Genomic DNA, 13,476 nt, shown 5'->3' with positions numbered 1-13,476 from the left:
TTTCAATGTTGTATGAAATGTTTTATGAACAATGATCTAAATTTTAACACAATTCACTATATTCTCTGTTGGAATGAGGGCCAATTACAGCCGTTGTTGTTAAAATTAACGACCGCTAAAGGTCAATTAATTTTACCATGGGCTCCCGTGGTTATACACGAAGCAGGGCGGTGTAGCAAGTTTTTGTTCGACCTTATTGGGTAAATGGCCAATAAAAGTCCAAATGGGTATAGTCGATTGTAATGGAACCCTGCATATCCTACCCACAGGAATATGTCCTGGTGTGGAGGGACGGCCGTTGGGAGAGTACCAAGATGGAGGAAATCCTCTGGCACAACGGGTTAATTCTGCGACTGCTGAACGCCCAGATTTGGAATTTACCATAGACCTCACGGCCTTTCTAGCAGACGAAAAGAATTGGCCGACGCCTATTGGCTTCTATGGGTCAAAGTAACTTGCTAACTGTCCAGCTATTTTACCGTAAAAGAGAGAAATTATTCAATCTTTGGTTAATAGGCACGGATGGATGGGCTGTTCAACTCCAACAGTGTATATATGAATCTTGTGTGTTAAATGAATTAGATAATGAGTATTTTGTGTCTCAACTCCATATGGCAAGAGGGGATGTAGTGAATGGTGCCCATGGAACGAATGGTTCCATTATTAACATGAGACAACGAAAATACCAACGCAAACCTCTCCTGTATTCTGACATTCCAATACTTAAGAGTTCAACTTTATCTGAAACAGTCAAGAGCAAGAGAAGAGCACGACGTGACCAGAAGAGGGCGCGCAGGACACAGGAACGGAGAGGAAGGGAGATGCTACCTCCCTTGGACCCTCATCTGTTCTTACCCTCTCCTGACTTCCTACCCTTGGAGTGCACACAGCTCGCGCAGCTGACCCTGAAGATCTGAGACTCTGCTCGCTAAGACGGGAGGTCTCATAGTCATCGTAAATTAGGGGTGTCTCTCATTGCTAATACCTTGTGGAATGCTTGATGCCTTAAAAGTATCTAGACAATGTGTATGAGAGTGTTTGTATGTTGATTTATGTTCTAAGATGTGCCTATGGAACAGCTATAAATTTGTTCACATAAGACATGACCTATAAGTTTTGCTGAATAGTAGAATTCTTGACTGAGGGGTCAGACCACATTATATTGGTTGGTCCTTTAGTGATTTATAATTAGTGTTTTGATATATTAGGTAAAACCCAGATGGTGTACGGGTAATTATATGCAGTATGTCAAGTCCTCACTGATATATGAGGTGTAGTTATGTGCATGACCTGATTTTGGAAGTATAAAAGCTGAACCAAACTGACCAGCTTTGCGCTTTCTGACTTCTGTATATTGAGGTTGGTTGCCCTTTATCCTCAACGGAGGATAAAGTAAGGATTTTGTTTCTGTCATTTGTCTTTTGTTTATTCTACTTTTTCACTGGATTTTATTTTATTAATAAAAGTGTATTTTATTACTTTTCTTCACTGGAGTGGACATTGACTTCATTTTCCAGAACCCATCAAGAGTTACCCTGTGTGGTAAAGTATGAATCTAATTTATTCTCTAGCAAAATACATTATAAAGACGATCCTTTAACTAAACTCTAGCTAAGAAATATAGCGAAGGGAGGATTCTGGTTTATCTTTATTTAATTAAGGTGATTAAATAAAGGCGATCCAGCACAAGGCAGAAACTGAAAACAGCCAAACCTGTATTAAGATCTGTGAAAAGATGGACTAACGAAACAGGGCGGGATCTACAAGCCTGTTTCAACCTCACTGACTGGAGTGTTTTTGAAGCTACTGCAAACAATCTGGATGAGCTCACAGAGACTGTAACATCTTATATCAGTTTCTGTGAAGACGTGTGCATTCCTACCAGGACTCAACTCACATACAACAATGACAAACCATGGTTCACTGTAAAACTCAGACAGCTATGTCAGGCCAAGGAGGTTGCTTACAGGAATGGGATAGGGCCTTGTATAAACAGGCCATATACACACTGGAAAAGGAGATCAGAGTCGCAAAAAGAAACTATTTTGAGAAACTAAGGAGTCAGTTCTCTTCCAGGGACTCAGCATCTGTGTGGAAAAGTCTGAAAAACATCACAAACTACAAGACACCATCCCCCATTACTGTAGACAATGAACGACTTGCAAACGACCTGAATGAGTTTTACTGCCGGTTTGAGAAAACCCCCCACACCCACTCTGAACTACTCTTCACGCCACCATTAACACCTCCACCACCCCCTGCCTCCCCCATACCTGCACTACAGTTTAACGAAGATGAGGTGCGCCAGGTCTTCCGGAAACAGAAGAGGAAAAAGCACCAGGCCCACATTTTATAACACCAGCCTGTTTAAAATCCTGTGCTGACCAACTGGCCCCCATCTTCACCCTGATTTTCAACAGATCACTGGAGCTGTGTGAAGTGCCCTCCTGCCTCAAACGCTCCACCATCATACCCATCCCAAAGAAACCCAAACTTACAGGACTAAATGACTACAGACCGGTGGCACTAACATCTGTGGTCATGAAGTCTTTTGAAAAACTGATGATGGCCCACGTGAAGGACATCACTGAACCCTCACTGGACTCTCTTCAGTTTGCGTACAGAGCAAACAGGTCTGTGGATGATGCAGTAAATATGGGACTGCATTATGCTCTGCAACACCTAGACAGACCAGGGACCTATGTGAGGATCTTGTTTGTTGACTTCGGCTCGGCGTTTAACACTATCATCCCAAAACTTCTCCTGCCCAAATTAACTCAGCTCTCTGTGCCCACCTCTGTCTGTCAGTGGATCAACAGCTTCCTAACGGACAGGCAGCAGCTGGTGAAGCTGGGAAAATTCTCATCTAGCATCCGCACAATCAGCACTGGCGCCCCCCAGGGGTGTGTCCTCTCCCCACTGCTCTTCTCCCTGTACACGAATGACTGCACTTCAAAAGACTCCTCTGTAAAGCTCTTGAAGTTTGCAGGCGACACCACACTTATCGGCCTTATTCAGGACGGTGACGAGTCTGCTTACAGACAGGAGGTTAAGGAGTTGGCTGTCTGGTGTAGCCACAACAACCTGGAGCTCAACACGCTCAAAACAGTGGAGATGATAGTGGACTTCAGGAGAAACCCCCCTGCTCTCCCCCCACTGAGCATCATGGACAGCATTGTGGCAGCAGTGGAGTCATTCAGGTTTCTGGGCACCACCATCTCTCAGGACCTGAAGTGGGACAATCACATTGACTCCATTGTCAAAAAAGCTCAACAGAGGCTGTACTTTCTTCATCAGCTGAGGAAGTTTAACCTCCCAAAGGAGCTGCTGAAACAGTTCTACACCTCCATCATTAAATCAGTCATCTGCACATCAATAACTGTCTGGCTCCAAAGACTACGTCGAATAGTTCGGACTGCTGAGCGAATCACTGGTACAACCCTTCCTACTCCCCAAGAACTGTACTTATCCAGAGCGAGCAGAAGGGCTGCCAAAATCACTCTGGACCCCTCACACCCAGCACACTGCCTCTTTGAACTTTTACCTTCTGGTCGACGCTACAGAGCACTGTGCACCAGAACAGCCCGACACAGAAACAGTTTCTTCCCTCAGGCAATCCATCTCATGAACACTTGATGATAATAATTGTGGAACCAACATCACTACTTGCTATACACTTTTATACACATATACACTTATTTAACAACACACTTTACATGCCAATTTGCACATAACAGCTGCACATATAACATTGTATATAGTAATAAACACGTACATACACTTGTCAATTTGTATATTTGCACTCACTACTTCAATTTTTTTTTTTTTTTTTTTTTTTTTTTTTTTTTAATATATTTATTATCTTTTTTTTGTCCTGTCTCTGTAATTCTGTTGCACTGTAGAAGCTCTGTCACGAAAACAAATTCCTCGTATATGTGAACATACCTGGCAATAAAGCTCATTCTGATTCTGATGTTCGTGCATAGCTGGTTTAGGAAGGTCCTGTAGCCACGCAGCCTCTATGTTATGGAAGGTAAGTAAATAATACACATTTTTATGATTTTTTATGTATGGTCATATCTTGTCACGTTTGTGTTAACATAAGTAAGCTATAAATGTATAACAGTATGCTAACGTATTTGCATCATAACATACAGCTGCTGACTTGGTTACCATCTGCAGACTAAGTATCTGGTCAAATCTCTTAAAAGGTAAGTGCTGTAAGGTAAGTAAATGTTTAACATCTCCTGAAGCTGAAACAATGATAGCAAGATGCTCCCATTCCTGTCACGTTATCGCTTGACGTTTGACGTGGATTCGTCAAATGTCATGACTTGACGTTGTAAGAGAATTAGCCGAAAAGCCCTGCGAATCCCATTGCCTTAAAAATAAACGGCACCTCAGGACATTCCACTACATGGCATACCAAGACAATTCTTTTGATCCAGTTTCGGTGGACTTGCTTTAAAGCCCATGTCTATTGTTTTGAACACATGCTTTTCCAAATTGCTGTGGATAATGCCTTGATGTTGCGCAAACGCCTTAAACCTTGCAGTCTACAGTGCCCATTACCGCTGCCATGGCCACTGCTAAGCTGCGTAAATTGTGGCGCAAAGAGATTGATGCGGCAGTTTGTCACTGTTACTGTATCACTCGGACATGGCGCCAGAGGTTTAAATACTTGAGCCTGAGATCTCAGCTGTGCAACAGCCACGTCCTCACAGTGAGAGCATGAGCTGTCCGCGGGCACTGCATCGACATGCTGGACCCCCAGACCTGTGATGCGATACTCGTGCACATCATCCGGAGATAGGAACCACCGCATCGAGAACCGCACATTCAGAACAGCGTCTTGAAAAAGACACGTTGATTGACTGACACAGCTTTTTTTCTTCTCATTCTCACAAAGAGTCAAATGTCATGACTTGACGTTGTAAGAGAATTAGTCGAAAAGCCCTGCGAATCCCATTGCCTTAAAAATAAACGGCATCTCAGGACATTCCACTACATGGCATTCCAAGGCAATTCTTTTGATCCCCTTTCGATGCACTTGCATTAAAGCCCACGTGCATTGTTTTGTTCACATGCTTTTCCGAGTTGCTGTAGACAATGCCTTGATGTTGCGCAAATGCCTCAAAACTTGCAGTCTACAGTGCCCATTAAGGTTGCCAGGGCCACTGCTATGCTTCGTAAACTGTGACGCAAAGAGATTGATGCGGCTCTTTGTCAGTGTTACTCTATCACTCGGACACGGCGCCAGAGAGTTTATTACTTGAGATTAAACGCACAGCAAAAGATTAGGTTTGTCAGAAGTGGGATTCGAAGCCACGCCTCCAGGGGAGACTGCAACCTTAACGCAGCACCTTAGATCGCTCGGCCATCCTGACATGCACACTTAGCCGGAGCTGTCTCCTAGGAGCCACATCGCAGCACCATGACATGGAAGCTGGTGTTTCACAGCTTGCCCAGCTCCAGCAGTCCGCCTCGTTGGCGCAGTAGGCAGCGCGTCAGTCTCATAATCTGAAGGTCGTGAGTTCGACCCTCACACGGGGCAAGGTCGTATCTTTTGGCACACGGGAGCACTTAGGTGACCGTGCGGCGTACTTTATTACCTTCCGTGCCGTTTATGCTTCCCGGGGGCAAAAAAGGCTACAGCTCCTCAGGAGGGCATGCGGCGTGTCGTTCCAAGAACATCTCCTGAGTCTGAAGCAATTATGGAAAGATGCTCCCATTCCTGTCACGTTATCGCTTGACGATTGACGTGGATCCGTCAAATGTCATGACTTGACGTTGTAAGAGGATTACGCTGCCAGGGCCACTGCTATGCTGCATAAATTGTGGCGCAAAGAGATTGATGCGGCACTTTGTCGCTGTTACTGTATCACTCGGACATGGCGCCAGAGGTTTAAATACTTGAGCCTGAGATCTCAGCTGTGCAACAGCCACGTCCTCACAGTGAGAGCATGAGCTGTCCGCGGGCACTGCATCGACATGCTGGAACCCCAGACCTGTGATGCGATACTCGTGCACATCATCCGGAGATAGGAACCACCGCATCGAGAAACGCACATTCAGAACAGCGTCTTGAAAAAGACACGTTTATTGACTGACACAGCTTTTTTTCTTCTCATTCTCACAAAGAGTCAAATGTCATGACTTGACGTTGTAAGAGAATTAGTCGAAAAGCCCTGTGAATCCCATTGTCTTAAAAATAAACGGCATCTCAGGACATTCCACGGCAATTCTTTTGATCCCCTTTCGATCCACTTGCATTAAAGCCCACGTGCATTGTTTTGTTCACATGCTTTTCCGAGTTGCTGTAGACAATGCCTTGATGTTGCGCAAATGCCTCAAAACTTGCAGTCTACAGTGCCCATTAAGGTTGCCAGGGCCACTGCTATGCTTCGTAAACTGTGACGCAAAGAGATTGATGCGGCTCTTTGTCAGTGTTACTCTATCACTCGGACATGGCGCCAGAGAGTTTATTACTTGAGATTGAACTCACAGCCAAAGATTAGGTTTGTCAGAAGTGGGATTCGAACCCACGCCTCCAGGGGAGACTGCGACCTTAACGCAGCGCCTTAGACCGCTCGGGCATCCTGACATACACACTTAGCCGGAGCTGTCTCCTAGGAGCCACATCGCAGCACCATGACATGGAAGCTGGTGTTTCACAGCTTGCCCAGCTCCAGCAGTCTGCCTCGTTGGTGCAGTAGGTAGCGCGTCAGTCTCATAATCTGAAGGTCGTGAGTTTGAGCCTCACACGGGGCAAGGTCATATCTTTTGGCACACGGGAGCACTTAGGTGACCGGGCGGCGTACTTTATTACCTTCCCTGCCGTTTATGCTTCCCGGGGGCAAAAAATGCTACAGCTCCTCTGGAGGGCATGCGGCGTGACGTTCCAAGAACATCTCCTGAGTCTGAAGCCATGATGGCAAGATGCTCCCATTCCTGTCACGTTATCGCTTGACGTTTGACGTGGATCCGTCAAATGTCATGACTTGACGTTGTAAGAGGATTAGCCGAAAAGCCCTGCGAATCCCATTGAATTAAAAATAAACGGCATCTCAGGACATTACACTATATGGCATACCAAGACAATTCTTTTGATCCCGTTTCGGAGAACTTGCTTTAAAGCCCACATCCATTGTTTTGAACACATGCTTTTCCGAGTTGCTGTGGACAATGCCTTGATGTTGCGCAAACGCCTTAAACCTTGCAGTCTACAGTGCCCATTAACGCTGCCAGGGCCACTGCTACGCTGCATAAATTGTGGCGCAAAGAGATTGATGCGGCACTTTGTCGCTGTTACTGTATCACTCCGACATGGCGCCAGAGGGTTAAATACTTGAGCCTGAGACCTCAGCTGTGCAACAGCCACGTCCTCACAGTGAGAGCATGAGCTGTCCGCGGGCACTCCATCAAAATGCTGGACCCCCAGACCTGTGATGCGATACTCGTGCCCATCATCCGGAGATAGGAACCACTGCATCGAGAAACGCACATTCAGAACAGCGTCTTGAAAAAGACGCGTTGATTGAATGACACAGCTTTTTTTCTTCTCATTCTCACAAAGAGTCAAATGTCATGACTTGACGTTGTAAGAGAATTAGCCGAAAAGCCCTGCGAATCCCATTGCCTTAAAAATAAACGGCATCTCAGGACATTCCACTACATGGCATTCCAAGGCAATCCTTTTGATCCCTTTTCGATGCACTTGCATTAAAGCCTACGTCCATTGTTTTTTTCACATGCTTTTCCGAGTTGCTGTAGACAATGCCTTGATGTTGCGCAAATGCCTCAAAACTTGCAGTCTACAGTGCCCATTAAGGTTGCCAGGGCCACTGCTACGCTTCGTAAACTGTGACGCAAAGAGATTGATGCTGCACTTTGTCAGTGTTACTGTATCACTCGGACATGGCGCCAGAGAGGTTAATACTTGAGCCTGAACGCACAGCCAAAGATTAGGTTTGTCAGAAGTGGGATTAAAACCCATGCCTACAGGGGAGACTGCGACCTGAACACAGCGGCATAGACTGCTTGGCCATCCTGACATGCACAGTTAACCGGAGCTGTCTTCTAGGAGCCACATTGCAGCACCATGACATGGAAGCTGGTGTTTCACAGCTTGCCCAGTTCCAGCAGTCCGCCTCGTTGGTGAGTAGGCAGCGCGTCAGTCTCATAATCTGAAGGTTGTGAGTTTGAGCCTCACACGGGGCAAGATCGTACCTTTTGGCACACGGGAGCACTTCGGTGACCGGGCGGCATACTTTATTACCTTCCGTGCCGTTTATGCTTCCGGGGGCCAAAAAAGGCTACAGCTCCTCAGGAGGGCATGTGGCGTGACGTTCCAAGAACATCTCCTGAGTCTGAAGCCATGATGGCAAGATGCTCCCATTCCTGTCACGTTATCGCTTGACGTTTGACGTGGATCAACTGAAGCAATACTAAAGGTAAACCCGCCACAGTTATACGCGCCTGCCACGGCACCCGCCACGATTATGTGCGGCTGATACGGAACCGACACAGTTAAACAGGTCTGCTTTGGAACCCGCCATGGTAATATGCGTCTGCGACTGAGCCCTTAATGTAAGTACACACCAGTGCACGGAATCCGTCAGTTTTTTTATACGCGCCTTAAACCGAACAAGTCACGGCTGTTTTTCTAAAGACAATGATAAAAGATAAAGTAAATTCTGACTTTGAAATACAGTGTTTTCTTTTTTTATTTTTAACAAGTGTTTTTATTAGTTTTACATTTTCCAGTAATTACCAAAGAACACAACAATAAAAAATACAAGGAATAAGCATTATAATACAAAGAAAATAATGGTAATAATTAAAATAAAGAAAAATAGATAATAAAAAAAAGAATTAAAGAAGAAAAAAAAAGAAAAAAAAAAAAAAAGGTTATTATTAAAAAAAACAATCAGGGCATATAAATGGTTTCAATGAAAATACAAAGAAACAATCAATAGGGGTAGTGAGCATTTTAAACATCAGAAACTGCATTATATTGGTCCAGGTGGTCAAGAAATGGTTGCCATATACTGTAAAACTTAGCAAGATTATCAATAATTCCATAACGGACTCTTTCCATGTGCAATATTTGAGTAAGATAAGTTAACCATGTCTTAAATTGAGGAACAGAATCTGATTTCCACAGTTTTAGAATGACACTCTTAGCAATAATCATTCCATAAATTATAGTGCTTTGTATGGACACATTATAATCCAGCAGAGAACTAGAGTACCCAAATATAGCAATTTCTGGGTCGGGGGTTAAGGTAAAACCATACATACCGGAAAACCATTTAAATATGTCACACCAGAAATCATAAAGTTTTGGACACGTCCAAAAAAGGTGGGTCAGGGAGCCTTCAGCAGACTTACACCGGTCACATGTAGGGGAGATGGTAGGAAAAATTCTGTGTAATTTAGATTTTGAGTAGTGCAGTCTATGCATTACTTTAAATTGAATTAACTGATGCCTGGAATTAATAGAACAAGATCGAATTCTACTGAGACTTTCCTCCCATGTATCAGTCTCAATCGGTATACCCAGTTCCTCTTCCCTAGCATTCTTCACATGAACTGTAGAGTAACTCAGTTCTTGAGAAAACACATCTACAAAATCTGAAATCAAATGTTTGGAATCAAGTGAGCCCAATAGTAGCCTGTAAACCTTTCTTTCATCTGGCAGTGATTCAAAATTGGGTATTGCGTGACTTACATAATTTCTAATCTGTAAATGTCGAAAGAAGTGTGTTGTGGGGAGAGAAAAATTCTCTTTTAGTTGAGAAAATGAGGCAAAATTTTTATTAACGTACAAGTCCTCCAGGGTGACTATACCTTTTTGCCTCAAGATATTAAATATCGTGTCAGAGACAGAGGGGGGGAATGCATGATTGCGATATACTGGGGCAGAAGTGGTAGTGTCTGGTAATTTGCAGCCCTTCTTGATTTGATGCCATATTTTTAAACAGTTTGAAACAATCCAATTATCAATCTTAACTGATGTGAGCAATTTAGTATTTGAAAACAGCAGGGCTGGAAGTGAGCTGTTTGTAATTCCATTTTTTTCAATGGCGACCCAGTGGGGTGTGTCAGTCGAGATTTCGACTTTATAATCCTCTTGCCAGTAGACAAGGGCCCTGGCATTCGCTGCCCAGTAATAATGTAAAAAAACATGGTAGTCCTAGCCCACCTCTGTCCCTTGGCTTCTGTAAATGTGTTTTGGATATTCTATGAGCTTTAAATGCCCAAATAAAAGGAAGAATTACGGAATCTAGTGTTTTAAAAAAGGACTTGGGCAAATTAATAGGTAAATTTTGAAAGAGGTATAAAAATCTAGGTAACGTAACCATCTTAATTGCATTAATACGGCCTATCATGGAGAGAGGGAGTGTCCTCCATTTACTAATGTCCACCTTTAGGTTTTCTAATTTCTCGATAAAATTCAGTTTGAAAATAAGTTTGGGGTTCCTAGGCAGAACAACTCCGAGGTACTTAAGCCTGTCTGTGATTTTAAAAGGAAGGTTATGTAAGAAATCCATATCAAGATCTGCACCTAAAGACATGAATTCACTCTTTTGCCAATTAATTGTATATCCAGAAACTGTACCAAATGATTTTATAAGATCTAACAGTATAGGGACAGACTGTTCAGGATCAGACAAAAATAGAGCAATGTCGTCTGCATATAAAGAAATGTAATGATTCACATTTCCAAGGCTTACAGGCTTGATAGATGAGTGATTTCTAATACTGATCGCAAGGGGCTCAATTGCAACCGCAAAAAGCAAAGGACTGAGGGGACATCCCTGACGTGTCCCACGATGTAATGAAAATGGCTTTGACTTTTCTTGATTTGTACATATAGAAGAGGTTGGGCAAGCATATAATGTTGTAATCCAGGATACAAAACGACTACCAAACCCACATTCTTCTAAAACTTTCACCATATAAGGCCATTCCACCTGATCGAATGCCTTTTCTGCATCTAAACACAGGGCTGCCACCTTGGAGCCTTTTTTAAATTTATTATACATTATGTTCATTAATCTTCTAACATTAAAAAATGAAAATCTATTAGGAACAAAACCAGTTTGATCCGTATGTACAATGGATGAAATATATTTATTTAATCTATTAGCTAATATTTTGGTAAATATTTTCATGTCTGAGTTTAGTAATGCAATAGGCCTATAAGATGAAGGTTCAATCTCGTCCCTACCCTCTTTTAATATTAATGAGATATTAGCATTGTATAATGTGTCAGGGAATTTTTGCGTTTCAAGAGAATGAGTAAACATCCTTAGCAAAAGAGGAGCCAGCATCCCAGAGAATTTTTTATATAGTTCAATGCCAAAACCATCTGGCCCTGCTGCCTTGCCACTAGGAAAAGATTTGATAGCATCAGCAATCTCTTGGATAGTGATGTTAGCGTTTAAGGCCTCACGAGCTTCATCACTTAGTTTAGGAAGATTCAAGGGCCCCAGCCATTCAGAGATGTCCCCTTTTGCTCTTGATGTATATAATTGTTCATAATATTCTCTGAAACAATCATTTATACCTTTGGGGTCCACAATAATATCCCCAGTTTTTGATTTAATTTTATGTATGGCTTTATTTGCTTGTAGATTCCTTAGCTGTCGGGCCAGCAGTTTATGGGGTTTATCACCTAACTCAAAATATCTTTGTCTTATCCTCAACAACTGATCCCACACCTGTCCAGATAAAACAGTATTGTATTCATATTTTAGTTTAAGTATATTCTGCAAGGTGGATGTGCTAGCAGAAATTCTATAAGATGGTTCTAATTTAGATAATTCTTCTTCTATTTCTGAGAGGCGTTTACGCTTGTTTTTCCTGGCTGATGACTCAAAAGAAATAATATGTCCCCTGCAAACAGCTTTAAATGATTCCCATAAGATAGAGTCTGTGACTTCAGAGTTATCGTTTATCTCTATAAATTCAGAAATCTTTCCAGATATAAATTGACAAAATGACGCATCAGAGAGTAGAGAGGGGCGGAAGTGCCAGCAATGTGACTTAAACTTATGGCCAAGATCAAGAACCATCGAAGTCGGTGAGTGATCAGAAATTAAGATGTTATGGTAGTCTGTGGTAATAACATTAGATATAAGTTTGGAGTCTAGTAAAAAATAATCTATTCTAGAGAAAGTCTTATGCCTTTGTGAAAAAAACGAGTAATCTCTTCCTGTGGGGTGTGTAAGTCTCCATATATCAACCAGATTCATGGAAGACTTTAGATTACTTAAAACTATTGAGGCAGAGGGCAACTGGGCTGTTTGGGCTGACCTGTCCAAAAAATTATCAAATACACAATTAAAGTCACCACCCACAATCACATTTGAATCAGTAGAATCCAACAATAAATTAAATATTTTAGTAAAAAAATCAGGGTCGTCAAAATTTGGTGCACATACATTAAGAAGTGTAACATGAAATGAGTAAATATAACCAGTTACCAAGATATAACGACCATTAGGATCACACAATGTCGAAATATGTCTGAAAGGAACTGTTTTACGGATAAGGATTGCCACACCTCTAGCCTTGCTGGAAAAGGTAGACTGAAAGATATGGCTAACCCAGCTGCATTTAAGCATCTTCTCTTTCGTGGGCCTAATATGTGTCTCCTGTAGGTATATAACATCGGCAGACAGTGATTTCAAGTGTGAGAATACTTTAGCTCGTTTGAGAATATGACCCAGGCCACGCACGTTCCAGCTGGTAAACGTAATGCCACTGCCCCTTGAAGGCAAACTAGGGTTCATACAAAAAACAAAAATAAATAGTGCACGCCCTTTTCAAATAATCATGGAAAGAAAAGTAAAAAAACAACTCGTACAAAAAGAAAAATAGGAACTTTATCCCCCCACCCCCGTCCCACTTTCCCAAACAAAGCGAGAGCACAAGTCCTCGAAAATTACAGAGGGGTTGCCGGGCCATCGGAACAGTAAACCACAGCTGTTGCTGAAAAGTCCCGCAGTTCCCTCTCTAATGGCATGAACAAATACTAGAGAAACGGTCATATCAGTCATATCAACAGTCTAAGAGACTGCTGAATAAATGTCACATACCAGAAGCTGCATGGATATTTTCAAGACAGCGTCCCAATGAAAACTTTCATCTCCTCAGGTGAGGAAAACACCCTATCAGTTGAGCCTTGGGTGACACGCAGTTTTGCCGGATAAATAAATCCGCTCCTTACACCGGCATTCCGGAGAAGCTTCCTTACGTCACTGAATGCCCGTCGCTGCTTCATTATTTCAGCCGGGAGGTCAGGAAAGATGTGTATCTGACTGCCCTCATAGCGCAAAGGAAATTGTTGACGAGCCAGTTGAAGAATTTTTTCCTTCGTTTGAAAGTGATGAATCCTGGCTATCATCACACGCGGCCGCGCGCCTTCTCTGGAGAGCTGCTGACCCAGCCGGTGAGCGCGATCCA

General features: G+C 42.9%; 2 protein-coding genes and 3 non-coding genes across 5 annotated transcripts in view; 3 read left to right on the top strand and 2 right to left on the bottom strand.

Moving 5' to 3' along the window:
* The window catches only part of LOC130221901 (zinc finger protein 721-like), a 364,016-nt gene that overhangs the window by 208,229 nt on the left and 142,311 nt on the right, over positions 1-13,476 (top strand). The window lies entirely within an intron of this gene.
* LOC130221919 (gastrula zinc finger protein XlCGF8.2DB-like) overlaps positions 1-13,476 on the bottom strand; it is an 80,436-nt gene that overhangs the window by 48,955 nt on the left and 18,005 nt on the right. The window lies entirely within an intron of this gene.
* On the top strand, positions 5,482-5,554 carry trnam-cau (transfer RNA methionine (anticodon CAU)). Its single transcript has one exon. It is a non-coding gene; the product is annotated as a tRNA-Met (tRNA).
* Positions 6,522-6,604, bottom strand: trnal-aag (transfer RNA leucine (anticodon AAG)). Its single transcript has one exon. It is a non-coding gene; the product is annotated as a tRNA-Leu (tRNA).
* trnam-cau (transfer RNA methionine (anticodon CAU)) lies at positions 6,699-6,771 on the top strand. Its single transcript has one exon. It is a non-coding gene; the product is annotated as a tRNA-Met (tRNA).

Source organism: Danio aesculapii, chromosome 4, assembly GCF_903798145.1.
Source record: "Danio aesculapii chromosome 4, fDanAes4.1, whole genome shotgun sequence".
Lineage (NCBI taxonomy): Eukaryota > Metazoa > Chordata > Actinopteri > Cypriniformes > Danionidae > Danio > Danio aesculapii.
The sequence above is the reverse complement of the archived record's forward strand: the minus strand, read 5'-3'. Positions and strand labels throughout refer to the sequence as shown.